The sequence below is a fragment of the Meriones unguiculatus genome, chromosome 18 (genome assembly GCF_030254825.1).
Source record: "Meriones unguiculatus strain TT.TT164.6M chromosome 18, Bangor_MerUng_6.1, whole genome shotgun sequence".
In the NCBI taxonomy this organism is placed as follows: Eukaryota; Metazoa; Chordata; class Mammalia; order Rodentia; family Muridae; genus Meriones; species Meriones unguiculatus.
Genome location: NC_083365.1, coordinates 24,765,504 through 24,791,696, shown reverse-complemented (window position 1 = coordinate 24,791,696; position 26,193 = coordinate 24,765,504). Strand labels below are relative to the sequence as shown.

The following is a 26,193-nucleotide window of genomic DNA, read 5'->3' as shown; positions in this document are numbered from 1 at the left end:
CGGGAGTCTGCGTCTCCCGCCAGTAGCCCACTAACATTTTGTCTCACCTTAGTTCAAAGAACAGCCTCCTGCAGAGGAGGCTGTCACCTTTTTGTGTCCCCCAAAATTCCCTCCAGACCAACCCATTCCCAACCACAAAAAGTTAACCTGTGGGAATGTTCCGCTATGCTAGCAATGTCTACATCTGTGGGAGCCGGCTGGGGGAGGGAAGGACTTATTCTTTAACCGTTTAGTTTTTTTGCTCTCATGGTCTCCTATAACACAGGCTAGCATCAAAGTGGCAAGTTGCTGTTAGTCAAAGATGACCTTTGAGATTTTGTGGTTGTTGTTTTGGGTTTAGTTTGGGTTGGGTTTGGGTTTTTTTGTTGTTGTTTGTTTGTCTGTGAGACAGTTTCTCTGTGTAGCTCTGACTGTCTTGGAACTCACTATGTTGACCAGGCTGTCCTGGAACTCAGGTCTCCCTGGTTCTGCCTCCCTAGAGCTGGAATTAAAGCTGTGTGCCACCACCACCCAGACCTTGAACTTTTGAACTCCTTATTCTCTCCACCACCGTCCTCCCCACAAACCCTCCCTCCTTGACTTACTATCTCAAGCCAGGACTCCTAATTTTATTCAGGGCTAAGGACCAAGGCCAGGGTCTCCGGCATGCCAGGCAGAGTCTCTGTCAATGGGGCTACGTTTCCAGCCCTCCTTTGTACATCTTCCTATCACTTCAGTGTCTCATTAAAGGGAGACGGGAAGACATCAATTCCCCTCTGAGTCTGCAGTTTTCTTGTGCTGTGCTTGTGTATTGCTTTAAGCACTTGTAGAACCCTTTGCGTTGGGGCTGGGCAAAGAAAGAAGGAGCGCCGACCAGCATTGTGTTGGATGCAGTGGCTCCTTGTACCTCCACGCCTTTGGGATCCAGTCCCAACATCCGCTCAGCAAACAATTTAAAAAAGACTGAAGGGACTTGAGGTGCATTGGTGTAAGAGGTTGAGGCAGGGGCATCATCAGGGGTTTGAGGGCAGCCTGAACTTCATTGTGAGTTCCAGGCAGGCCTTGGTGATAAGAGTGAAACCTGTCTCCAAGAAAGAGGTAGGCAGGGGTGTGGTGGAGGATGGGGGTGGGGAGGGTCCCTGAGAGAGGCAGGTGGGAGCCCTCCAGCAGAGATACAGGACCTGCTGCAGAAGGGAGGCCTCAGTTTCTCAGCCCTGCCTGACACTCCCCGACATACTCCCTAGACGTGAGCTGCAGGCTTAAGAGCTCGTCCACACTGTCCCTTCCTTCCTCCTCCTTCTATTTCATGAGTCAGGAAAGGTTCCATCTCACTTTCCCTCTCCACCGGGATGGACTGAGAGGTTTGCTCAGATTCTTTCTGTGTTCTGGAACTACATTTCACTTCTCTTCCTTCCCACTTGACTCACCCTGTATCCCTTAGGCAATAAAGGCCAGAAGGTCGCCTGGGTGACAATGAGAACGGTCCCCCTCCAGGGAAAAGGACTGTGGACAAGGCACAGAGAGCCTGTGATTTGCAGGGCATCTTATGCCCAGATACCCAGATGCCTCGGGCGTCTTCCGCCGTCATCTTCCTGCAGTTCAGTCGGGCATTTTGTAGAGGAAGAAGGTCCTCGCGAGCCCGGCAGTACATAGCGCTGCCGCAAAACTTATTTTTATCGCTAGGTTTCTCCGCAGTGACTCAGAAGAGATGTAAGAAACGGATGAGAAGACAGGAAGGGCTGACGATTCCTGTTATGCAACTAGAAGCACGCCGTACCCACTTGTACCACACGGTGGCGCGAGCGCCCTAAAAATGGTCTCGATGCAGACAGGGAGACTCGTCCTGGGAGGGGAAGGCGCCTATGGGTGTGTACCCATCCACAGCCCCCTTCCCAGGAAGAAACCAAAACCCACTGCTTCGCTGGTTTCTGACCTTGGGGCTAGAATAGCGACCCTCGCGGGAAGGTGGAGTATGTGTAATCCTGGCAGAGAGTCCAAAGCCTGTGGCTTCGCAGATCCTGCCGGAAATGCCATGTAAGGCTCATGTAAGGGTTCTTGTCAGTGCATCTGGAGGAAGGCAGGGAAGCGGTGGCCGACTGGTTACGGCTGCGCGGGCGCCTTCCGGGCCGCTGGGCAGAGAGCTGCTGACTGCCAGGCATAGGACGAAGCCTCCCTGGCTGCTGCGACTCTGTGTGGACAGAACGCTCTCCTTTCGATGTTTGTTAAAGTTTAGAGAAATGTCATTTTTATACAAAAGGGGGTCTGAAGAGATGACTCGGTGGGGGGGAGGCTTACGGCTCTTAGAGAGGACCCAGCTGGCACCCATGTGGCAGTTTACAGCAACCTAGAACTACTCCTCTTCAAGGGACTACAACTCCGCCTTCTGGCCTCCACAGTCTCCTGCACCCAGAGAGGGCCCTCCAGCTCACTGACACTGGCTCACGCAAGGCACAGAAATTTTAAAAGATACTGTATATATATATGTATATATATATATTTAAGAAGAAAGGATGCTGAGGTGGGACTGGGGAAGATAGAGCAGTCCTGACGTGCACGTCCTCAAGCATGAAGGCCTGCCTTGGTTCCCCTGGATCGACGTCAGAAGCTGGGCACCGTGACCCTGTTGGGTACTCGGCACCCCTGGGATAGGCAGGCAGAGACAGTAGGATCCCTGGGCTCCCTGGCAAGCATTTGGTTCCACTTGGCATCTTCTGTTCTCGCCCGAGCACCAAATTTAACATTCTTTGTGTGTGTGTGTGTATGTGTGTGTGTGTGTACACGCGTGTGGACGTAGAGGTCAGAGGTCAACCTCGGGTTGCATCAGTTACTCTTCAGCCACTTAAACACCGTGACCAAAGTAATTTCTAGAAGAAAGGGTTGATTTGGGCTTTTGGTTCCGAAGGAGAGCCCTTACAGAAGAGGCAGGGCAGTAAGTGGCCTTGCAAGGAGAACAAGCCGGCAGGGGGAGAAGGCCACAAACTCTATCAGTTCTCCCCCAACCCAGGCACTTCCTCCATCAAGGCTGTACTTCCTAAAGGTTCCATAATTCTCCCCCCCCCCCCCCAAACAGCGACACCAACTAGGGGTAAGTACTCACATACTGAGCCTACGGGGAATGCTTCTCATTCAGATCACCTCAGCGTCTTTCCTCGGGAGCTGTTCTCTGAAACAAGGCCTCTCACAGACCGTGGGATTCACCAATGCCTCACTCTGGCTGAGAAGGAAAGAAAGAGCCACATCAGTTCCCCTTGGAGTGAATGCACCACCAGGCTGGCTAGTCTGGTACCAAATAGTCAAAACCTAGAGATGGCGTGTGTCAGGCAAATGTCAGCAAAGGTAAAAGGGTTGCCAGCTGTGGGTTCTAGGACCAGGAAACACAAGCAGCATGAGTCTAGAAGGATTTTTTCGTTCTTCTCAAATGAAACGTAGAAAGCTGGTGACCCACCAGACTGACCCACCTCACAGGTGCACCATGAAGGCTTTCCCACAGTGGGGGGGAAGGGGAGAGTTTGATGATGCTTTGGCGTTTTATGTGATTACAAATATGTTCTAGAGTTATTGTCTAGAAGTCTAGGTTTGAGGGCTCCTTATTTTAAATGTGAAGAATACTGTTACCATTGAACAAATTTTTCATGTGACAGTAACTGCTCAAGGCTGACTGAACAAGAAAAACAAACAAACAAAAAACAGCTACAGGACATACGAATGTCTGTTCACGATAGTCCTCTCGTCCTTTTCATGTCTACTGAGTTTGTGTCACTAGCATGCCCGTGGCTCCCTACCCATCTTCCTTCCCCAGGGGTACCTAGAGAGAATCTTCAAAGAGAATATGATGGTGCCAGTGGGGTGGGGAGATAACCAAAGACAGACAGCCTTCGGAGGACTGAGAGATCCCACCTGCCAGGAGCTGAGCTCTGCTAACGACCCTCTGAGAACTACGAGGTGGTCTCAGAATGTTCTCTCCTCTGACGGTAGGACACTAGACATTTGTCCAAAAACTGGGGATCGAGCTGAGGATTTCAACTTTCCTGGATTCCCAGGTTGTGCTTAGGGGGAGCACGAAGATCTTACAGTGCAGAAGAAAGCCCTCAGGCCGAGAAGAGAATTGAACTAAGGTGGGCAATAAGCACCCGGAAGGTAAGTCAGCCTAACACACAGAGTAATTCTGCATTTGTGCCTATTTCCATCCTATACATAATGACCAAAATAGGGAACCAGCCTGGATGCTCATTAATAGATGACTAGATAGAAAAAAGGTGGTCTGTCTACACAATGGAATCTCATCCAGCCATGAAGAATAAAATTATGCCATTTTCAAGAAATAGGGTGGAACTGGAGATCGTCATATTAGACGAGATAAGCCAGACTCAGAAGGCTAAAAGGACACATTTGCTCTCATTTGTAGAGTCATGATATAAAATTATATATACATGACATGAATATTAGGGAAAGAAGATGCAAAGAGATGATAGAGTACAAGAAAAGGTAACAGGGGAAGAAAGGCAAAATACCATATATCTTGTACTTCTCTCTTATACAGAATTTGGATTTAAAGAACTAGAAGCAGAAAGGAGATCATTTGGGTGACGAGAGGGAACTAGATAAAGGAAAGAGAGAAGGATGGGGAGGAGGGGAGAGGAGTGATCTAAGGTACAAGGATGTATATATGAGACTGTGACCATGAAACCCATTATTTTGTGTATTAACTAAAAATTAACAGTAATAACTTCAAAACTGTCTTTAAAAGGTGTTAGCTCCAGACTGCTGTGGTAGGAATCAGCACTGTCTAAACTCACTTGACCTCTAAAGACTTTCTTCTATATGACCGTTCAACTTCCTGGACTCTAGAATTCCATGCTGTGAGTATAACTGTCATTGGGGAAGAGGCTGCCTGGGTAATCTTCGTAGGATTAAATGGTCTCTGCAACTGGCGTTTCTAAAGTCAACACGACAAGGCATTCACTGAGGCCCAGCAGGCCTCTAATATCTCAAGGGTAGAAACGAAAGTGAGACATCTCAGTTGGGGCCAGATGTGAGGTCAACTCCAGCCTGAAATGCCCAGCTAAGAACAATCCTATCCAAGCGAGGTTGCCATGAGAAGTGATACATGTCGGAGGAAGAACAGAATGTATAAACTCTAGCTGGAACCATGACCAGGTGTCATCATCCGCCATATAAACCCCATCTCCAGAGCCTTCGAACTATCTGCACACCTGTTCAGGTGTGTCACATGGGTCAAAGGGAGGGGTCAAAGGGAGGAGTGGCCATGCACTAATGCCATAGAAATAAAAGCAACGGTTCCGGAAATAGCTCTTAGCTGTGTGTTACCAATATTGCCTTCAATTTCTTCTGGGGGGGGGGGGAGGGATACATATGGAAGAAAGATCCGTCAGCTGAAAGCTTTGTTCAAAGTCGGGCTGAAGTTTCTGGGTGTTCTGAATTCCTAGACCACCTGGCCACACATAGAAAAGCAGCAAATTGTCAAAGCAATGTCATGCAGCACATGCCGAGCAGGCCACGCAGATGTGTGACCATGACACAGTTTCAGCTTGAACCATGATCGCGGTGTAAGAATCAAACACTACCTTCCCAGCCCTATTCAGATTTCACATCATGACCTCCATTACCAGGAACACTAAGCCAAGTCCATCTGAAAACAGCTATGGAACCGACCCCTAAGTGCTCAGTGCAGTCAGTTCTCACAGAAAGCCTTGCACATGGTCTATAACTTCACCCTCCCTGGCCTTCAGCCCCTCAACTAGAAATGTGGTTTGTGTAAATATGGTATGCCCTAAAAGAAAAAGGCCTACCCAACCATACCCCTTCAGGAAGATATTTTCTGTAGAGTGTATCTTCTCTAGAAACAGGGTCTTCCATTCTGAATATTAGAAAAGGTCTTTCTGGCTCAAGTTGGCTCCCCTTAAGAATCACTGAGCGTTCTTTTGATGGGTATTGGAGAGGTACCAAGAGATAGGTCATTTGTAAAGACTGATTGAAAATGTTATACATAGGGAAATAGATGGAACTTTTGTAATCAGCTTAGGTATTTGATGGGAAGATAATATAGCATGTCACACTCTGAAGTCGGTTTGCTGAGTTCGCCATCCCCTGCCTCGCTCACATGAGCCGAGTCCCTCAAGCTCCCTGAGATGCTACTGTAAGATGCCACTGAGAGTGATAACACATGTAAATTAATGCACGTAAGTAAAGACACACAGGAAGTGTGTCTCCTGATATTCAGAGCATGATAAGAGTTTGGAAACTGTAGCTGTTTGCAGTAGGCAAAAGAAAATAAATGCCACCCCCCAACCTCTGGACTCTATAAATGTTGGACAATATCATCCAAGAATCTTTGAACACCAGACTAAGAGAAGGATCTTGAGATAAAGGGTTGGAATACGGAGTCTTAACACATTGCAATTGTGTGTCTCTTTATGAGGAAAGCAGAGAACCAGCATATACATCCACACAAATATGCCCATAAGCTCACAGATATTAACATACACATGATCACACACATACAGGCACACACTCACACACACATGAAGGCACATACACATTCACACACACACAGAAGTCATGGGAAGATGATCACACAGGTTTAAAGTGCTGGCCTTGAGGCCTAGGATGGTAGCACAGACCAAGGCACAGAAGAAGCTGAAAGAGGTAAGAGAAAGAGCCTAGAGTTGTGGTCCCGCCAAGACCCTGATTTAAGCTTCATGATACTGATTTTGGACCTCGGAACTCCAGAACGGCAAGAGAATAAATTTCTGTCATCTCTGGCCATTCAGCTTGATGATACAACATCCTTGGAAACTAAGATAGCAGTAGTTGTGCTGTCCTTATATGTCTGTAGTTGGGGATCTGTTACTGTATAGCACAACATAGACACAAATGGTTCCTGGGTCAAGAATTTAGGCTGGTGTGTGACTTTCCCTGGGGATGAACAAACTACTGCTCATCCTGGATAAGATGCAGACAACAGATCAAAGCAAACTAACACATCACGCTTCCACTGCTGAACCAGTGAGCTGATTGGGGTTACACAGGAGAATATGGGTGAATGGGTGACTCAAAACCAGCTATTTCCCCAATATGCCCAACCCAGCATGGGTGACTGCTCCATGAGAGCAACATCCCCGGAGCTCCCAGGGAGCTTGGCAGCTGTGTAGGTGGGAAGGCCTCCTCTCTCTAGCTAATATGACTGCTTACGTAACCTTGGAGCAGGGCCTTGTAGATCTTGAAAGTTTGGGGAGCTTCCAGAGGCTTCCAAATTTCTTTCCTTCCTGGAACCTGAAAGTCCTGTATACTTCCCTCTGGAATTGGATGTTTCCATTTAGGGGACAAAGCCCCCACCACGTGGGCATGGTCTATGGTGTGTCTCTGCCACATAGCGCAAGGCTGCAATGGTGCTGGCTGGGGGCTGTCTCCTCATTCTGAGGCTAGACTGAGGACAAATCTAAGCAGGCTCACAGCTGTAGCAAGCCGCTGGATGGAGCCTCTGATTACAGTAGATACTGGCAGATCCACTTTCAGTTCCTTGCCTCTTCACAGAACTCTCCGCATGGAAACTGACTCCCTTGGGTGTGTGAGAGAATGAGGGTACAGTCAGCAGATGTGTGACCTCATCCTGAAAGGACCAGACCTGACCCCCTCCCCCAAAAGTCATGAGTCCCAGGAACTAGGCCGTAGGTCACCAATTCCAGGAATATGAAAACCATAAAATTCTATACCCCAAGGAATAGCCTGGAGGTAACGACGAGAATGGAAAGTTCTCTTATCTCAGGGTGGGGCATCTGTGCTGGGCAGCCCTCTGACCTAACATTCCTGAGGTCTGCAGAAAGCGCGCTCAATGTTATGTTAGTTAGCCGATCACTTTGTAACAAGCTTGCCCTTGGTCACCCAGTCCTGTAACTGGTAAACCGGAAATTCCTGGTCCTTCCTCAGACCCCAATAAAAACCCTACTGTGCAGCTCTCCTCTCTGATCCACTGCGTTGTTGATACTGGAGAGACTGAGCTTAGGCTAGAATAAAGCTCTTTGCTTTTGCATACATGGTCTGGCTCCTGGTGGTCTTTGGGGCACAACAATCCCAGACTTTCTAGATTTTCCTTCCTTCCTCCCCACCCCCTTTGTAGTATCTAAGTTCAGAGAAGGTGGAGTACACAAGCAATGCCGGGTCACCTAAAGATCCTTAAAAAAAAAAAAAAAAAAGAAGAAGTCTCAATTAAGGGAAATCCTGTCTTATGAAGCTAGGAGGCAATGACATATCATTTACTAGAAAGGCAAAACTCCAACACACTGGCAGTGACAACCGCCAACAAGGAAGAGCCATGGGAACCTTCATTCATCACAAATTGCAATACAAAATGCTTCTGCCAGGTCGTATGTCTTAGTTAGGGTTTCTATTGCTGTGACAAAACACCATGACCAAAAGCAACTTGGGGGAGAAAAGCGTTTATTTGGCTTGCACTCATTGCGCTGGCTAGTTCTATGTCAACTTGACACAAGCCAGAGTCGTTTTATAAAAGGGAGCTTCAGTTGAGAAAATGCTCCCACCAGATTGTCTGGTGCACAAGACTGTGTTAAATTTTTTTTTTAATTAGTGATTGATATGGGAGAGCCCAGCTTACTGTGGGTGATGCCAACCCCTGGGTAGGTGGTCCTGGGTGCTTTAAGAAAGCAGGCTATGAAGAGCAAGCCGGTAAGCAGCACCCTTCCATGGCCTCTGCATCAAGTTCTGCCTCCAGGTCCCTGCCCTGTTTGAGTTCTTGCCCTGACTTCCTTCAGTGCTAGACAGGTGTGTGGAAGTGTGAGCTGAAATAAACCCTACCCTCCCTGGGTTATCACAGCGGCAGAAACTCTAAGACACAGTCCATCATTAGGCTTTCAAAATCCAGTCACCGAACAAAGACACAAATAATAAATTGTAAGGGCATCTGCCTGGAAGAATGTGTCATCCTTTAACAATGGTGAACTCTGGAAGGTGAGCCTGGAGAAGGCAAAGAAGCATGATGAGAGTGAAGGTACAGCTCTAATTTCTGCTGTGGTCCTCTACTAGTCACTGTGGTTGACATCGCTGGATCCCAAGAACATCATCCCATCCTCAGACTCAGAAAAATAGACCCTATACCCAGATCCCAGCACAGACCCTGATTGCCCTTGGACTGTACTCCTTCCATGGAACAAGAGGTTGAATCTGGTTCCTAGACCTCCCATGTAGAACAGTGTAGGTACTCTGAACCTCAGATTCTCTGCTCTGCAATCTCAGGCTCATCCCAGCTCTGCTTGGCCTGTTTTCCAGGATACCATCTCCAAACAAGGCCTGAGCCAAGAGTGTCCTCTGTCCCACACCTCAGTGGCAAACCAAGGCAGCCATCTATTTAAGAGGCAAAGCTCAAACACAGAGATAAAGAGTCCTCAAGAATCTTCTTGGTGTTAAGTGAAAGCAAAACTAGGGAAATGGCGGGGGGGGGGGGGGGGGGCGTGACTTGAGGCTGGAGGTTTCCATTTGTCCATAACACAAGACCCCACAAATGTAAGGGGTGAGCCTTTCTGGAGAGAGGCCCTGGTATTGCCTAGGCTGGCCTCGTTCCCCACCGCATGCTGGCCCAGCTGCTTGGACAGGACGGCTGAAACTAAGCCTCTGCTGCCGGAATGTGCCAGGCCACAAACGACAAATGCCACCCGGCCTCAGATACTGCCAGGGCAAACGCCTGTGTTAGCCTGAAGCCACTGGCTAGCACACATCCTGTCGGCACCTTACTGCCAGCTCCTCCAGGACACCTGTCACTGACCACCACACCCTCAGCACTGTGAGAAACACAACTCTCCCAAGTCCCGTCCTTCATTCTAATCTCGCTCCAGGTGGGGTCTGTGTATCTTCCTCCAAGTCCACTTGCCATCTTCCAATTGGTGATCAGCTCTCCTACCCTCCTCAGACTTGCTCTGTGTCCTCAGTGTCACAGTTTTCCCTTCACTTCCTTGATTCCACCTCCTTGTCATAAGTTGCTGACTGTCTTGTCACCCAAATAACAGGGAGGGATCACATGTCACTTTTCTTTTTTTTTTTTTTTTTTGTCAGTTGCTAGCACAGAGCACCACCCTCTCCCCTCAGGCCGTCGTCTGGAGCACCAGCTCTTCTCACACCCTTCTGTCTTATGCTTTTTAAGTATTTATTCCTTATTTGAGCCCTAGCACATCCTTGTTAACCGACTTTCTTCTCTAGCTCTGGGCTCCTGTTAGATTCTAGATGATCCCAATAGCCACTGGATGTCTTGCCACATGTCACAGCTCCTTGGTTTCTGCCTTCACTTCAGCAACTTGTTTCTATCCCAAATCCAGTCCTCTATAATTTCCTATAGCTGTTCTATCCCCTGCTTACACTGTGATTGGCTACCCTGAAATTGCAACTCCCCAGGATTTCCGAGCTCCTAATCTCTGAGGCCCCACCTCTGTTGGCTCACTCAGGCCCAATACCTGACTGTGTCACCTTTTCATTTCTTCAAAAACTTGTGATTTTTAGAAATTTTTAATTTCTTAAATGATGCCCTTTAATTTAGCCTTGGCTAACCACTCACTATTCAGGCTGATACACATATCTTGCTTCCAGGCTTCGCTGTCCATCTGCCCAGAATGCCCTTCTCTCCTCTTTTCTGACCTCTGTAAACTCAACCTCGAAACTAGTTTGACTTTTTCATTTGATTTTTTATTTTAAAGTAATCACAGAGTTGCATGCCATTATCGGAAATAATAGAGATCACATGTATCCGTTACCAGGGCTTCCCCAAATGGTAACTTTTTACAAAGTTATTGTCACAATAGCAGTTTAGAACCTGTGTCTTCACACAGCATCATGCAGCATGCTGCAGGATAATACAAGAACAGGTAGTAACGGGGCCAAGGTATCACAGTGATACAGTTAGAAGAGCTATGTCTCCACAGCAGTGTTTGGGGTTTTGTTTTGTATTTTATTTTTATTTTTTGTTCATTTTACATCCTGGTCTTAGTCCCCTCCCTCCTCTCCTCACCTCCTGGTCCCACCTTCCCTCCCTCTCGGCATCGTTCTTAAGAAACACCAGTTTCTTACTGTTCCCAGAAGGCACTAGTCTTCTTTGCATTTCAAGAATGCTATAGGGACTGGAGCCACCGCTCAGTGGTTAAGAGCACTGGTTGCTCGTCCAGAGAACCCAGATGCCATCCATAGCACCCACAGAGCAGCTTAGAACTGTCTGTAACTACCGTCTCAAAGGATCCATTGCTCTGTTCTGGTCTCTGCAGGCACTGCATACAGTACATAAATACATATCCTTACACATAAAGTAATCTTTTTTTTTTTTGAAGAATGTTATGTAAGAGCTGGTGAGGTAGCTTATCTGTAAAGAGCCTGCAGTGTACTTACAGAGAGCCCAAGTTCAATGCCCGTATCAGGCAGTTCACAATTGCCTGTGACCTGAGCTCCTCTGACCAACTTAGGTGCCCGCACACACATACATATACAATAACAAATAATAATAAAGATACCTTTAAAAGTGTTATATAAATAATACAGGCTTGTAACCTTTGAAGGCGTTTTTTTCTTTTTTACTTAGTGGGAGTCTTCGGCAGATCTTCTGAGTTGTTATATCAGAATCTCATTCTTTTGTTGCCAAATAGTGTTCCGTAGAAATAATTTGGGGGATATTTTTCACATGTGAATAAAGTTACAACAAAAAAAAAATTCATGTAAAAATTTTTGTGTGAGGATAAGCTTCCATGTCTTAGGGACTAATGCTCAAGGTATACAAGAGAGAGCTTCACTAGAGTTGGCAAACGTGGGATAGAAGTGTCCTCCTTGTCCTTCAGGGATGTAGGCAGGGAAGAAAGAGTGCTTTTACCCTCTGAAGTGTTTGGCCAAAGTAAAGTAGGTGTTGACAAAATGCTTTTTACTTTGCTAGACTACCCATTTCCGGCGGGAGCAAGCTGGCTTGTTCTGTTGTTTGTTTGTTTGTCGGGTATCTTTGAAGTTTCCAGGTTGGTGATTTCTTCATACCCCAGGAACAAGCCAGGAAAAATATCACCATGTCACCATTCCTGGAGGCATTAGCCATTGTGCCTCCTCTTCTTCCTCCAGAATCTTTCTAAGTTTCTTTGAAATATAACATCCTGAAGTTGTGGATCTACACCCCCCTCTGTGTGTGTGTGTGTTTGTGTGTTTTCAGTTCTAAGGATAATGCCACCCAGGGCCTCGTTCCTGATAAGCAAGCACACTGAGCTACAGCCCCAACCCATGCATGTCGTTTTTAATTGTACTTAACAGAGAATTAGGGGGAAGTTCAACTGTTTTATTGTCTTAGCATATATCTGATGTTTAAAATACATGTGAGTTATTTTTCTGTCAGGAAAAAAAATTAAATTCATTTTCAAAGACTTAGCTCCTTCCTGTAGCCTGCCAATCCCCGCTCAGAATCCCTTCCTATCTGTGTCCTCAGATTCGTCCATACCTCATGACAGAATCACCCTACTGTTCTGTAGATGCCCACCAAATTGTTTGTACTAAACTGCCACCTTGCTGACCGTATGGACAGTACTTCGTTTGCTATTGAACCTCCAGAGTCTGCAGCAATTTCTGGCATATGAATGACACTCCATAAATGCCTTTGGAAAGCTCACCTCATGCATGCTTTCCTAATTGAAGTCTTCATGAGCCTGCTGGGAACCTTCATAGGAAAGGTCTCACTCGGTTTGCTCTCAGAGACGATAGATCCAGGCTTGCTAACCTCTGGAAATGAGGCCCTCACAAATATTCCTTCAGCAAAATAATCACCTGTCTCAGTAACATCCTCCCAGCCTGCGTTTCCACCCTCCAGAAGATGCGTCCATCCCACTGAAAGATGGTGTGAGGACAGATCCTAGCTTGTGTCATGTCTTAGTTTCCTCCACCATCTTTATCTAACCTCCTCAGCCTAGGCAGACAGTCACTTTTGCTACAGACTGCCTTGTGTTATTTCTTCCTAAGCATTGCTGTCGGGATTTCCACATCTACACATTCCAAGCAAGGAGGAATAGTGTTTTATCCTTGATACACGTCACAACATCTCTCATATTCTACTAGGACTTCAATAGACACTTATTTCTGAAGAAGAGAACACTTAAGTAAAGAATGTTTGTGAAGGGCATTATTAAATCATGAATTAAGATGCATGACTTAAGGCTGGAGAGATGGCTCAGCGGTGATGAACTGCTCCTGTGGAGGTGCTGGGTTAATTCCTAACGCCCGCATAGTCACTTACAACCATCCAAACTCTAGCATTGCTGACCACTGTCTTCTGGTCTCTGAGGGTCCCAGGCATGCATATGGTGCATATAAATACATTCAGACAAAATACTCATACACATAACTATATTTTTAAGTAAAAAAGACGGCTGACTTCTTCCGGCTCAGTTCTTTATTTGGTACTCATACCACGTCAGCGCTGAGTCCTCTGTTCCTTACTTCCTCCATTGGCAAACTGGGAATAAAATATGACCTTTACAGACACCTTAACACATACTTGAGTTTCGTAGTGGTGAGTTATGTTTAATAGAACTGTTTGTCTATGCATTTATCAGAGGCAGCTCAAACTACAAGGTTCATAGGTAGCAGGCTAATCAAATGGCTTCAAGAGCTCAGAAGCAAGTCATTAGCTCCCGACTAACTCAGCCTGTAAAAGGCTCATCTGTTGGAAGCTGCCCTCTGAGCTGGGCCTGTTTTGAACACCTGGGTTGATGATGTTAGAATCAGTAATTTTTGCACCTACCTACCTACCTGTGCAAACCCAGTTTATTCACAGACTAAATTCTCCACGAAATGTCTTAAATATAAGTATTTTAGAAGAAAGGGTATATAGGCTGTGTTTGTGGAGTCATTTTTCTGAAGGAAAAAAAAATAGATACAGCCAACATCATTGAAGCCACATGGAAAACATCCTTCAGAAGGGCAGGAGTTGAGTATTAAGGATCAAGGTGAGTGAAGGAATGAGACAACTCAGTGGATGAAGACATTTGCTGCCATGGGTTGAAGGTCTAATTTCAATTCTGGGAATCCATGTGGTAGAAAGAGAAAACTGACTTCCCAAAGTTGTCCCCTGACTGCCACATGCATGCTTTGGCACTGCATGCACACACACACACACACACACACACACACACACACACACGATGGAGGGGAGCAGTGGAGAGTGATTAAAGGAATTAAGGAGACAGCACAATAGGTAAAGTGTTTGCAGCATACACATGAGAACATTTGATCCCCAGCACCTAAAGTAAAAAAGGCAGGCGGCTGTGTGCACCTACAACCATAGGGCTCAGGAGGCAGAAACGGTGGCTTCCTTGAGGCTTGCTGATCAGTAAGCCTAAGTAAACCAAGGATCTCCAGGCTAAGTGAGTGCCCTGAGAATAACAATAACAACAACAATAACAATGTGGAGAAGCTATGAAGAGACACTGACATCAACTCAATCTCCGGCCTCCACGCTTATACACATACAGAGGCAGTCACACATGTACACCAGAGGGAGTCATTCTCTAAAACACGAGGAACCAAAAACCAGGTGGGAACCAGCTCTGGAAAGCTGCTAGCACTGCCCGGAAAGGATCTCCAGGTCACCTGGAATGGAACAGTGAGGCCTCTCTCCTGGAAAACCTTCCACCACAAGATCACAGTGTTGGGGCTCTAGAGATGGCTCAGCAGTCAAGAGCACTGGCTGCTCTTCCAGGAGACCCAGGTTTGGCTCCTAGCACCCACATGGTAGTCACAACTATCTACAACTCCAGTTAGAGGAGAACGGAAGTTGCCTTCTGGCCTCCACGAACCATACAAGTCATGTATGTGGTGTGAAGACACGCCTGGAGGCCGAACACCCATATACATAAAATAAAAGTAAATAAATCTCTACAGTTGTTTGATTGTTTTTTGTTTTGTTTTGTTTTGTTTTAAATCACATAACGAACCACAAGAGGCTTCCTTGGTGCACAAAAGAAAGTTCAAAAGCTCTTCCAAACGAAGACTTAGCTCTGAGCCTGGACTCAATGGAATCAAGCCTGGAGCTTGGGACTCTAGAGAACTCTTGCCATAATTCAACAGAAAATAATTTTAGCAGCTTCTGTAGGAGGCAGGGAGGGAAGTGGGGCTGATGAATCAGAGCAGCTTAGGTATATAAAAGGACCAGTGGGAGGCGTGATGATCCAGGGTAGAACAGGGAGAAGAGCTGTTTGGCTCTCAGTGTTTTACTTTAATTCTTGAACCCCAGTGTCAAGTTAGGTGACCACTAGAGCTTGTTATTATGTAGACAATATTCGCAATACAACTCTCATGTCTACAGATGCTGTTGCCTGCTGACAGCTCAGGATTTCATGGAGTGTAATCCAAGAAAGCAGTAACTTTCAAATGGAACACATTATTAATTCCCTCCGAAGAGAGACATTTGAGAAAGGCATAGGGCATGCTTTTGTGTCAGTAAAGAGGATGTGCTTACTGCTTCGTTTGGTTTGTTTGAAGGTGAATTTGCTACCAGAGGGTCTTTTTGGTAAAATAGGGACTTACCTCCACTCATAAAATCTCACAGGAGTTCCCCCCACACACACCCCATTGCCTTCTGGGATGGGTAAGAGCTCATGTTCATAACCCCTAGGAACTGCTTCACTTCCTGCCTTCCAGCCTCTACATTGTAGGCTTCCCTCTCCTCAGGACCAGACGGCCAACTTCTACTGCGTGCTGCTGTTGTCACTGAGTCTCATTAACAGGCTCAAGAACTATCAACCTGGATCCTCTAGCTAAGACTTCATGGCCACATTCCAGCTGTCTGTTATTGGTCCTTTCTGACCACTGTTAGAGCACATTTTTCTGGAGACTTTATCTACCATCACTGACTGAATCACCCTCAAATTCTATCCTCTTCTTGTCCTAACCAGTTTTTGGATTCTATTCTCATTAATCCCAGTCTGAGCCACCATCCATTCAACCTGACCATCACAACCTCTAAATTCTTCTCCCAGCTTCCAGACATGCTGTTCTCTGGAATTACTCTCCATTTTACAGCCATAGTTCTCATTCCAGGCAAGCCATCGTCTTTAGGGCTTCTTGCTGCTCAAATGAAACCTGAACACCTTAATAAGAACAAAGGCTGGTCCTGGTGGGAGCAACCATCACCACATTGACTTTATACTCACTCTCCACCCACATCCCTCTCCATCTTAGACTCCGGGCCCATTGAGGTGAATCTCAACAAATCAGTTTTTTGTTTTCCACTGTACTCATGTCTGGAGAATAGCCTGTGGCCTCCTCATTCTTCACATCCCAGTTGAGATGGCGCGTTTGCAAGGAATCCTTTACTGGTTCACTGAAATGAGCCACGTGTCTTTCTAACTGTGCATGTATAGACCAGTACTTGACTCTAGTGTGGCAGCTGCTTTTCCTCTCACTGCTGTAACAACAGGAGTAACTTAGAGAGGAAAGGGTGATTTGAGCTCACGGTTTTCAGAGGGGCAGGCTATCATGGTGGGGAAGGAATGGCAGAGAAGCCCTTGGGCATGCCAGCGGGAGCTTGCGTCTGCTGCTTTACATGACCGTGGATAAGGAACAGAGAACTAACTCTAACTGAAGACTGGGTATAACCTCACAGGCCCTCCCCTACGCTCCTACACCATGGGTCCCGTGTCCCAAATGTTTTGCAAAACACAAAACTCGAGCCTGTGAAGGATGTTCCAGATGTGTGATAGAAGTAATCCCGAGGTGAAGCTATTCACTTAACTCTATTTGGCCTTTATTACACAGGCCACATCCAGCTCCAACATGTTCAAAAAGGTGTAATAGAAGGCTGTTGGGACACTGTTGCCGTGATGGCTGTAAATCTGGGAGCAGCTCTCTTTCCAGTTGTCTTTCTTTATTGGAGAATGAACGAATCCAACAAAATGATCATTCAAACCCTTCTGAAGCAGTTAGCGTCCATTTGGAAGCCTTCCAAATGAAAGCCTTGGGACCGGCTGTTCCCCCTGTGTCAGTACAGAACATTTAAGTACACTCAACAATTAAACAAGAAACAGACACACCTAGACACTTCCAGCTTTTATGGTTCGGTCAGATGCTGTTCAACCAAAAGACTCATGGGTTTGATCTCCAGCTGATGGCACTAGTGAGAGGTGGTTAGATTATAAATGCCTTCACACCTATTCAGCCAGGATGGACTATTATTAGGGTGAGGGAGCTGCTTGGGGGGAACGTGCTTTTGAAGTGCGTACCTTGTGTCTCTTTATCCCCCTGGCTGTCCTGAGCTTTGTCCTGCCCTATTCTTCCACCTCGATATTCAGTTTGTTCTGCCACACCCTTCGGCCATGGTGTTCAGCCTCAGCACAAGGCCAGAAACAATGGAATGAACTGAACGGCTGAGAGCACACAATGAAATAAATCTTCCCTGCTTAAAACTGTTTCTCTCTATTATTTGTCACACTGGAAAAAAAAAAAAAAGGGCTAACTGACATAAGAAAACTGTCACCAAGAAATTAAGCTGTTGTGACTATATTTCGCCAGGTTTGAAATGAAGTAAGGGACACTGAGACTTGGATTAGAGGCCATGTGTATTACATGGGTTGCAGTTTTACTTACATTTGTTCATGTCTTGAGATTTTGTAGGAGGCGACATTTAAATATTAAGGACTAGTTAATAATGTAAAGGAGATTTCGAGACAGAGTGCTGTCCAGGTTGAGGCATGGTTGCTGATGACTGCCTTTGTCCAGGTTGCTGGCAAACCATAGTGGCAAAAAGTAGAGCAGATGGATTTTGAAAAGTTGGGGAAAATAAAGTGTGGTTCCCAAAGAGATTAATTGTACTAAAAATAAGTCACCCACTTTTCACAAAGCAATAGAAAAAATGCTTTGAGGACATTCCAGAAATTGGCTAAGCCCTACTTATCACAGGCTCAGAGATCTAATCATTTGAAAGACCTTTCTTTAAGAAGTTAATACCAGGGCACCCTGTTTTCCCAGGACTCATTTCTTCGTACTCAGCCATCCAAATACCCAGAGGCAGCCATGTTCAGAGTAGTCTCAACTTCTACTTAAGCTACTGAAAGACTTGCCTCCCCGTTTTATTCTGAATTTGCATAAAGTTCCAGGACTTAACACTTATTTTAATGGATTTTGGGTCCAACTTTAGTCCCACCCCATTTTTCTAGGCTTCATTACTCTTTTTTAGAGTGTGTTATTCTACACTGCATGAATCTGAGTAACTTCTGTTTTTACAGGAGCTTGTAGAGAACCATCCCAGGAGAGATGTTGAATACAAACTCTGCCTTACATGCCATGGTCTTTGCACTTGATCTTTTGAGCTGGAACTGTTAAGGCTATGTGGACTCTTAGGGATAGACTGGGTATAATTTGAATTACAGGAGACTGACATGAGGCTTTGGGGGCCCCGGAGTAGAACGCTGCATTAGTTACTTTACCTTTTCCTGAAATAAAATATTCTCACAGAAGCAATTTAAGGGATAAAGGGTTCATTCTGGTTCGCGGTTTGATGGAGTACAGTCTATCTCTGCAGGGATGTCATAGCAGCCAGACCGTAAGGTCTCATCACATCCACAAAGAAGAAGCAGGAAGGTTCTTTTCCTTTTAATAATCCTGTGTGGGACCCCAGCCCAATGGACTAGTGCTACCCACAGTTGAGATGGGTCTACTCACCTCACTGAACCTAATCTAGATAATGCCTTGAAGGCTTGAGCGGAGGCAAACTCGGGTGTTCTGGAAGCTTTCATCCTCGGTGATTGTAGACGTCATCAAGTTAAAAACAGCCATTAAGCATCACAAATGTTATCACTTTCATATGAATGTCGCCAAAAAGGTTTGTGTTGGAGGTTTAGTCTCCAACTGGTGACACTATTGAGGTGATTAGATAGCAAAGGCTCTGATTTCATGAATGGACTGAGTTATTGGTAGATCTGAAGGGACACTTAGGAGACAAGGTTTAGTTGGAAGAAGTCACTGGGGTTGTCTCTGAGGGATAGTTTTTGCTCTGGCCCCTTTCTGCCTTTCTCTGTTCTTTTGCCTGAGAGGATATCAGCTTTTCTCTGCTGCACTTGTCCTCCCAGGGAGAGCTATTTCACTACAGGTCTATGGGCAGCAGAGCCAGCTGTTGGTGTGGCCTGACATTTCAAAAGCCATGAGCCAAGATACATCTGTTCTTCCTTTAAACTTCTTCTCCTGGATATTTGTTGCGATAAGAAAACAACAACAACAACAACAGCAACAACTTTGCAATATGAGAAAAAATTTTCCCAAAATTCTCAAACATTTTTTTTCCATCATTTCAAACTCATGCTTCAAAAAGGCATTGTGTCGCCCTCCAAGTGTTTTTACCCCCGATGCTGGGTCACTTAGAGGAACAATTTCTCACTGCTCTCCAGAAGAAAAGATTAAGATACCAGCAGGTTCAGTGTCTGGCTGGAACTAGGTCTCTGCCTCCAAGATGACTGTTGTTTTGTTTTCCGGAGGAGCAAATAATGGGCCCTCACATGGCAGAAGGAGCCCAGGGAGGTCACTCCAGCCAGTTTATGAGGTCACTAATCCCACTCATTAGAACTCCATCTTCATGGCTTAATCTCCAAATCCCCACTTCCTAATACTATCACATAGTAATTAAGTTTCAATACATAGATTCAGAGGACACATTCAGATCACAGCTCTAGATAAGACTGTTTTGTGTGGACATTGAACATAATAGTCTTAAAATAATTACTTACCTTTAAAGTCTCAGGCAGCTTAATGAGCATCGTGTGACTGGGAGTACAGGAAGTGTCTCCTCCGTCCACAGGCTACTGAGTGAGGACCAAGGGAGAACACAATCACTCTGCCATGCTGCTTTAGGAATCAGCTTGTGTTTGCCTTTTCACTTTAAAAGAATAAAAACCCCTTTTAAATGTCAAGACGAAACACTGAGTCACTTCCAAAGCCTCTTTCCCTGGCTCCACCCCCTAAGTGCCGTTCTCAGACCTCACTCATTCCACCTCACTTTCTTAGCTGAATCCGTTTACTCCTACCATTCAGTGACAATCCATATGGCACAAACCCCAAATATTCATATCAAGTTCTAATTTCCTAAGACTAATGTTCATGGAATATACCGGAGAATTGTCAGGATGTCCAGGAGCCCCTGGAGTCTATGTTCTAAAGGGTCTGCCCAAGCCTGAGCTTTAGCTGTTCCCAGGTACCATCTGGAGTCTACACAATCTTCCTTTCTAGTCGATTCCCCTGAGGGAAAGCTGAGCCACTTTGCACACACCCCAAAGCATGACAGCAGTTCCTTGTTGGACTATAGACCATCCTATAGGCTGCTATCTAAAGCATATGTTAAGAATGGAGGTGCACAGGAGGGGTGTATAGGCCTAAGTGTTTTCATGTAATTCTGGCATGAAACTCAGGAGAAGCCAAAAGTACATGTTCTAATATATGCAAGTACATGGTAGACTACAGCATTTTGTTTAACTGTGTAGTACCTTGACTAATGACTTTTAAATATTGAGACATAAGGGAAATGGGCCCCCACTGAAACCCTTTAACCAAGCTTTAGAAAATATAAGCATAGAGCATGTGTAATAGTGTGTGCCCTTTTCCTCCCAGCCATAAGATCCTGGAATAAGAACTCATGAGACTCAAAATATATTTACAAATACCTAGGCCATATAGCTAGGCTCTTCTCTGACTAGCTCATAACTTAAAATAGCCCGTTTATACTAATCTACAGTCTGCCAAGTAACTGGTTACCTCTGTTCAGGTACCGTGGGTCTCTCCTCCTCTCATCATCTGGAAAAATCTCCAACACCTGGCTCTATCCCAGAATCCTTTCTGCCTACCGGATGTCCCACCTTCTATTATATCCTTTTCTATAGGCCAAAGGTATTATTATTATTATTATCATTATTATTAGCAGGTGTTGCATCCATACAATACACAAGATATTCTTTCTCCAAGCATCCCGAATCAAGCTAGTCTTTGTGTCCTTGCCTATCTTAGCTTGATGTGCTTAAACAAAGAGTCAGAAATATGAAGTAACATGCAACTTTCATGAGAGATTATTTCACAGAAACAGAGTGATAGACTAGAGAGGGAGAGACAGAAAGAAAGAACAGAATGCCAATGAAGAGGTGCTGTGGAGTACCTGCTTCTGCCAGAACACCTGAAAGATCAGAATGCCTTGAACCACCCAAAGTATGGAAATGGGAGCATCTACCCTTCATCTCCTTCCTCCATTGATTGATGGTTGCACTATTAGTATTAATTCTCAAAGTTTTGTGCTTGGACCCAGTATACCCCAAGCCGAAAGCAAAGACCAGGGCATTCAGAATCAGTACAAAGCACAGAAACTGAAAACCTTCTGTAAAGCAAAGGACACTGTCATCAGAACAAAACGACAGCCTGCAGACTGGGAAAGGATCTTCACCAACCCTATATATGACAGAGGGCTAATATCCAGAATATATAAAGAACTCAAGAAACTAAAAAGCACCAAATCAAGTAATACAATTAAAAATGGGGTACAGAGCTAAACAGAGAATTCTCTATAGAGGAATATCTAATGGCAGAGAAACACTTAAAGAAATGCTCAGTGTCCTTAGCCATCAGGGAAATGTAAATCAAAACGACTCTGAGATTTTATCTTACACCCATCAGAATGGCTAAGATCAAAAACTCGAGTGACAACACATGCCGGAGAGAATGTGGAGAAAGGGGAACCCTCCTCCATTGCTGGTGGGAATGTAAACTTGTACATCCACTTTGGAAATCAATCTGGCACTTTCTCAGACAACTAGGAATAACGCTGCCTCAAGATCCAGCTATACCACTCCAAGGCATATATCCCAAACATGTTCAAGTACACTACAAGGGCATTTGCTCAACCATGTTCGTAGCAGCTTTATTTGTAATAGCCAGAACCTGGAAACAACCCAGATGTCCCTCAACGGAGGAATGGGTACAGAAATTGTGGTACATCTACACAATTGAATACTACTTAGCAACTAAAAACAAGGAAATCATGAAATTTGCAGGCAATGGTGGAAACTAAAAAAGATCATCCTGAGTGAGGTGTCCCAGAAGCAGAAAGACACATATGATATGTACTCACTTGTAAGTGGATATTAGACATATAATATAAGATAAACATACTAAAATCTGTACAAAGTGAACAGAAAAATGTCCTAGAAATGGATGAGCTGCTCCAACCATAGCAAGAAACAGAGGAGGAGAACAAGAAGAGAGGATGAAGACGTCAGATGTGCGATGACACCTTTTCTCTTTCCTAGCTAAAAATTCTGTAATTGTACTATTCTTTTTTTTTTTTTTTTTGTAATGTCACAAATGAGCCCAGCTTCCAAGAAGAGGACGCTGAAGCCACTCACTCTACATCCTGTCTTCTTAGCCCATCAATCACAAAGCCTTGACAAAGCAGCCTCTACAATGTTTCTCAGCTGGGGCCCTTCCTTTGCGTTCCCCTCCCTTTGACTTAGCACAGGCAATTGTCAATCCAACCGAAGTCCAACTGATCTTATTCCAGGAGGTCAATACTAACGGAAGACTACTTGGTGGTGTCTCCTGTGGACAGCATCAACTGTTGTATAAAGCAATCTTCTGACCTGTCTTTTCCATCTACAGTATCCATCCAAGTATCTTTTTTTTTTCTCATCCACGTATCTTTACTATCTCTTATCAAGTATTCCTTTGTCTTTGGATCTTAGTGCCTACTCCCTATTACTACACAGTCAAGTCACAATTCCACACTTACAGCATTGTTTCCTCTCTTACCAAACTTTCCTCACCTCAAGTTCATCACACACACACACACACACACACACTCCTCCAACCTTAACTAACTTCTCACCACTTCCCAAACTCGCCATATGCTTACGCGCCTACATACTGTTCTTCATGCTATTCGTAAACCTACAAATCACCTCTGCAACGTCACCCCCTCCTTCTTACACATCAAGAAATTCTGACCTAACCAAAATGTCACCTTCTCTGACTTCTCCAAGATGATTCAGTTCCATTCCCAGTGGAGTGCTCGTATCATGGTATAATTATGTACTTGGATGACTCTTTCCATCCTTGGGAGTTCTTCCCAGCCTGGATTAATGTTTTATTCATCTTTGTATTCTTGGTAACCAGCCAGTGATGAACACAAAACAGAGTGGCATGATTGTCCGATGAAGGCAAGAATGAAAAGTGCTTAGTCAAACTTGGACAACTGGCACGCACACTCCCTTAAATCTGTCTCATTTAGGGGACACTTAAAACAAGACACTTAAAAGAAAAATTCAGAAGGTAAAGACTGCTGAGAGGGTCTAACACCCGTGCACACTGTAGAGGTGAATCAGGTTGAAAATGAGCTAAGTCATTGGAGTTTCTTATGAAAATACCTGAGGTGTGAGTGTGGTATTTAGCATATGAACAACAAGTAATAGCACAGAATGGACCGGAATAGGCAGGCCTAATGCTATGAAAATTGTCTGATACAAGCTATATCTAGGAGAAAACAAAGAACAGTACAATGTTCAGAATCAATTCTGTCTCGGTTTCATCCCCTTAACAGTGTATGCTTTGTCTTTGTTTGTTTGTTTGTTTGTTTTTCAAGACAAGGTTTCTCTGTGTAGCCCTGGCTGTCCTGAACTCGCTTTGTAGATCAGGCTGGCCTCGAACTCACAATGATACGCCTGTCTCTGCCGCCCTGAGTACACCACCATGCCCAGCTCAGGATATACATTTTTACAGTATTTATTTAAAACTTTTTTTTCACAAAACATCCTATAATGTATATCAGCCAATATAAAATTAGCTAAGTTTCTGATTGTATGAGAGGCAATTTTTTTTTTATTAATGTTAAGAAAATATGTAGGAAGATTAGGTAGGACTGCTTCCTACTCTTGCAGAGGACCAAGTTTGGTTCCCAGCGCTTGTGCATGCACACATACACACACACCCCTTTTAAAATATCTACTTATGCATGTACACCTGCAGGCCAGAAGAGGGCATCAGATCACATTATGGATGGTTGTGAGCCACCATGTAGGTGCTGGGAGTTGAACTCAGGACCTCTGGAAGAGCAGACGGTGCTCTTAACCTCCGAGCCATCTCTCCAGCCTCCTACTCCAACCCTCAACATACATCTTTAAAAGAAAACAAGTGGAACAACACTAAGTACCCTGAGCTCGCTTGTGGATGTGAGATGTGAGAGTGTTTGTGGGTGTGAGTGAGGGCATTTGTGGGTATGAGTATGAGTATGAGAGTATTTGTGGGTGTGACTGTGAGGATATTTGTGGATATGAGTGTGAGGGTGTTTGTGGGTGGGAGTAGGGGTGTCTGTGGGTGTGACTGTGAGGGTGTCTGTGGGTGTGACTGTGAGGATGTCTGTGGGTGTGACTGTGAGGATGTCTGTGGGTGTGAGTGTCAGGGTATTTGCAGGGAAGATTAACTGAAGGAGGAAAGACCTGCCCTGAATGTGGGTGACACTGTGGCATAGACCTGGTCCATAACTGACTGAAAAGAGAAGTAGCATTGGTGCTCCTCTTCCTTCCTGTCTGTGGGACTGTAAGCACAGCAGTCCTCTGTGCCTGTGACCACGTGTCTCCACACTATCACGCCTTCCCTGCCAGGAGAGACTGTAGCCCCTAGAAGCACAAGCAGAAATAAATCCGTCCTCCCTCAGGTTGCTTCTCGTCAGGTGTTTGGTCACAGGGATGAAAAAGCTAACTGATACAACAAGCATATGTGAAATGTTTGCGATCCCAAATGCAAAAACAAGAGCAAGACGAGTGACAGTCTCAAGTCAAGGTCGAGGGCCAGGACACTGCAAAGACCAGTCGCCACACAAGCATCTGCCATCCAGAAAATTCCTGCCAAGGAGCCAAGAGGCTACAAACCAGCATGTGGGGACTCCAGGGTTTTTATGGTACATGCAGAGATCACTCAAAATGGGACATCTTTACAGCACTGCGTTCCATCCGGGGTCACAGAGGCAGAAATGTCTCGTTAACCATTACACAACAACTAATGAAAGAAAACGGAAGCTCTTTATAATATGTAAATTCCCCCGCAGTTCTGTTTGTTCTGTGAGTGCAGTCAGGGTTCCCTTAAATAATATGCAAAACAGATGCAAAGAGAACCAGCGAAAGCCAACTTGTGGGAAGAGTTTCCCTGCCCCCCCCAAAAAAAAAACAACGTCCGTCCAGGTAATCTTTGCTTGTGCCCTTGTAAATCATTGGAAGATATGCAAACCTAAAACAATAAATACCCCATCCAACTATTTTATCTGCTCCCTCTTACTGGACTGTGCCACTGCTGGAAACATAAGAGGAAACAGAGCTGTCTCCATGAGCGAAACAAGAGTCTGGCTTTTTAATGAAACTACCAGGGTGAGCCATGGATGAGAGAAATGTCAGTAGTGTCTCAAGCTTCCAGTACTAGATCCTGGGCGCCCATTTCCCATCATTTCCAAACCGTTTTCTTCTTCTAACTAGAAAGCTTTCAGGTCTTCTGAGATACGCCCGGCCCATTCGCTGACACGTGAGTCCTCTTATTAGTTATTGCGTACTGAGTCATACCCGCAGCCTCTGAAAGGAGAGTCAGACTGCAGAGGAAGCAAAGAGGACTCCACATGTGTGTGTGAGCTGAGGATAACAACCTCGTGTGAGCCGGCCAAGAACGCAGAGGAATGGAACAGAAAGGCATGCCAAAGGCTGCCGAGAGATAGACATCCCCTGTCGGCCCCATCTGTTCAGGGGCAGGTAGGAGGCGGCACGAGGCTTCGAAGAGCAGTAAGAGATGTGAGGGAGCTATAAGTTGAAAAATCTGAGTATGAGGGCCACTAAGGGATGAGTAAGAAAGGCGGTATGATCCTGGATACATTCCCAAAATAGTAGTGGTATTCAGCAGGCTGGGATTGCTCAATTACTACCTGGCCAAAGAAACATCAGGGGAACCATCTAAAGCAAGCTTTTGTCTGCAAGGTGGGTCGGACAGATTGTAACTATTTCACAAGCTCTGTCCAGAGTACAGCTTCCACTTCTGGCATTTCCTCTTACGCCTCCAGTCCCCAGGACAGAGATGCACTCATCATTCTGTTATCATTGTTTTATTCTGATTACTTAGGGATGCTTCCTGGAACAGGGTGTCTAGAGGAGTGTTAAGCAAGCAGAGTGGAACTCTGCCTCT

The 26,193-nt window shown here is 45.3% G+C and overlaps 1 long non-coding RNA gene across 1 annotated transcript in view; it reads right to left on the bottom strand.

The window, feature by feature from the left end:
• The window catches only part of LOC132648953 (uncharacterized), an 86,510-nt gene that overhangs the window by 20,105 nt on the left and 40,212 nt on the right, over nucleotides 1–26,193 (bottom strand). Inside the window, exons 4-5 of the long non-coding RNA XR_009587352.1 lie at nucleotides 19,731–19,879; nucleotides 3,077–3,193 (exon numbers count right to left, since the gene is read on the bottom strand). This is a non-coding gene — a long non-coding RNA (uncharacterized LOC132648953). The remainder of the gene's footprint in view (nucleotides 1–3,076; nucleotides 3,194–19,730; nucleotides 19,880–26,193) is intronic.